The sequence below is a fragment of the Triticum dicoccoides genome, chromosome 1A, assembly GCF_002162155.2.
Source record: "Triticum dicoccoides isolate Atlit2015 ecotype Zavitan chromosome 1A, WEW_v2.0, whole genome shotgun sequence".
Lineage (NCBI taxonomy): Eukaryota > Viridiplantae > Streptophyta > Magnoliopsida > Poales > Poaceae > Triticum > Triticum dicoccoides.
In genome coordinates, this window is record NC_041380.1 from 334,547,684 (window position 1) to 334,551,252 (window position 3,569).

The window sequence follows — 3,569 nt, forward strand, 5'->3', positions numbered from 1 at the left end:
TGTCTCCGTTGTGTAGCTTACAAATTAACATATTTACCAATAGAATATCTAAGGACACATTTACATGTATGTGTGCGGGTTTCATATATTTAGAAAAAATACCGGTCGGCGAGCCAAAGACCAAACTGGTGGAAACCGTGAGAGCTCCATGATGCAAGCAAGGAAAGGTTGCACAAAAGACTTGCAAGTGACGCTACGACGAGGACCACCCACCTGCCAAACGGACAGGACAGTCCAGGCAAGCAAGCAAGAACCGATGCAGAAATCCAAGTCCAAGTTAAAAAAATATATAAATGGACACGAGATAGTAAAACCACATACTCTCTCCGTTTTTTTTACTCCATATATAAGATTTGGCAAAGTCAAACTACACAAAGTTTGACCAAATTTATATGAAAAAATATGAACATCTACAATATTAAAACTATATAATATGAAAATATATTTTATAGTGCATCTGATAATATTAACTTGATATTATCAATGTTTATATTTTTTAATATAAAATTAGTCAAATTTTATAAAGTTTGACTTTGACCAAATCTTATATCTCTACTATCTAAAAGAAACGTAGTGTTCCGTTTCCCCTCTTACGTTTCCTCCTTCGTCCAGCCTCTCGTACGACCCCCTCACCCCCCGATTTTCTTTTCCCCGTCCCGGTTTTCTCCCTCGCGGTTTTCTCCCTTTGGCCGGACAAACAACAGGCAATCAATCACATAAGGTAACCAGAGGCAATCATTCCAAACGCAATAATTTCACATAAGGTAACCAGCCACAATTAATTCAAACGCAATCAATTCATGCATGGCAATCAATTCATTCAATCACCTTTCTTCTTCCAAACAAACGGTGATCAATCTCTCCTTCCTTCTTTCATTGAAACCGTGATCAATATTCTTCCTTCTTTGACTATCACCATGGCTTACCTCGTCTCCCATCTTATGTCGTCGCAGCTCTTCGTCAAGCCCCTACTCCCACGTTCGGTTCAACAAAGGGTTTTCCTTCCGTGACTTCCGCACCCAACACCCTTCCCGATCCTGCCTTCCTCTCTCTCTCTCTCTCTCTCTCTCTCTCTCTCTCTCTCTCTCTCTCTCTCTCTCTCTCTGGCTGCTCGTTGATCTCTTATCCTAGACCCTGCTCTACGGTTCCTATTTTGGTGTCTACGCATCTGTCTCGAACCACCTGATGCCAGATCCCTGTCCCCTACTTGATCTGGATCCAGAGGAAGGGCGCCGGCTGAGAGCACGTTGCTTGCCGTGATCGCATCAGAGTTATGCTGGGAAGGCCTGGACGGGAGCCACGGTCATGGTGGCGTTGGTGTCCGAGGTCCGATCTAAAGAACGGCAGGGCCACGATGCAGACAAGCGATGGCGCCGCGTCACCGTTCTGGGATGGCCAGCCGGACGATGCGGCATGGATCCCGTTCGACGAATTCATGGAAAATAAGTTGTTCCGTCCCGAGTGAGGCGCCGCACTGGGCAGGGTGGAAGTAGCGGCTGTAGGCCGCACCGTCGCGTCGCAAGAGAGTTGCTGGTCAGACTTGGTCTTTGGTTGGGCAGGTAAATTTGGTTTGTTGTTCAGATAAAGAAATGCCACAGCAGCACCAAAAGTCTTTCACTTTTTGTGGCAGACTATAAAGTGTTAATTTGGCAATTACGATCAGGGCCGGTCCTGAGATTTGGGGGGCCCGGGGCGAAACTGGGGGCCCTTAATATAAAGATCAAGATAACATATTTTTCATTTACTTTGATATTGGTCTAAGTTGAAATTGTTTACAGCGAAAGAAACATTCGAATGCCTTTAAAATAGTGCTTTTGCAACATCACTATAATACCATGAAATAGATCATTGAATTAAGCTGACAAGTTCATAAAGAATTTGGCGCAACTTAGAGGTTAATACTTTTCTGTAGACATCGTCTCATAATCAAGGAACACAAACTATGTAAATTATTTGTCTTTCTTTATATTCGGTAGGTGTTATATCCTACCACATTTTCTTGATTTACCCTTTTTTTAGTTTCTGAATTACAAAGTGTACATATGGCCAATTACTCAGAACCATATGGTCTATTTTGTACTACTAATATTTGCTACACTACAACATAAGTGTCAATCATAGCGAATGTGAGTAATAAATTGTGCCTTGCGTAAACACATCGTATATTGACTAGGGTATGTACTTGAGTTGCTACTAGAGTGAAAAGTGCCCAGAATTTATATTTCAGAGTCGAACTATAATACGTGCTGATTTTGTAATGCTAAGTGAAGAATCCTCCTGATTATGGTGACTACAATATCTCCGGCCCGGGCAAGTTTAGAAATCTCAAAATAGATGCAATCCCAAAGGATTCGATCAAAAAAGGCCGCGTTGTTACTTACCAGAGTCCGACCATGAATCTAAAGGCGTGCTCCTCCATCGCCGCCGCTGCGGCATCGGAGGCCGTGGTCTTGCCGTGTTGGGGACTGGAATTGGGCGCTGGCGGTGGTGTGTACAATGGGAAAAACGAGGCGTCGGCGTCTTGCGCTACTATCCGTCAATGATGGTCATGCATGCCGCTGGGCAAGGCCTGGTATCTTGGCGTGATTGATGTTCAGTACTTGCCATCTCAAGGAAAAAGAGGAATGGTCGTGGGCTGTTGCGTGCGGGGCTGCCAGCTGACTCTGCACGAGATTTACATGCTGCGTCCCTGGGCCATGGCCTACCCGCGAACCTGGGCGGGGCCCCTAGATTTTGGGGGCCCGGGGCGGCCGCCCCCCTGCCCCTCCCCAGGGCCGGCCCTGATTACGATGCAGACTGTGTTATGTTATAAACTGCCAATGTTTTATTTGCATGGTGATACTCGGCGGGAAGTGATTTTGCACTTTGATCGTTTCAGTGGTATGATTGTAGCTGGCATTATTGTTCGAATTAATCCATGCAGGACCGGAGCAGTGCCCAGATGGACCTTGGTGATAGCGACAAAGCCAACTGGGAGGAGCGGAGCAGCAGCATCGGCGGCTAGGCAGATCAGAAGATTCTTGGGCGACGGCAATGAGCGAACGCTCGTTCTGGTGAGAGGCAACCTGACCGTTCCTTTTATAAGATGGGAGAACCAAATCCATTCAATGCTAACTCTCCAACAAAACATGGGGATATGTTAATGACTTTGTGCGGCCACGCGGTAGAGCAGCTCGGCTCTACGACAAACATGCCAATAAAGGAGATGGCCGGAGGCGTCCTCTGTTGCACAGTCGGGCATCCACTATTAACAAATAGCATTGTTTTTCGGGAGCATAGTTTTTATATATAATATGCAAACATTGTTTACATTCAAGTGAATTTGTTGGATTTGCAACTTTGTGCCATTATATTAGGTATAAGTGTATCTGCATTTATAAGAGACGGTCGATTGGGAGTACAAATTAATATTTACAAGAATGTCATATAGGATAGAGAATATGATCTTCCAGACTACTATGGGTTTTGATTGGTATTTAGAACGGAGGATATGTTCTTTTGAAGATTTTTTTTGGTTGTTATTGTTTTTATGCGGCACAGTTTTGGTGATGTTTTGTTTTGTTAATTGC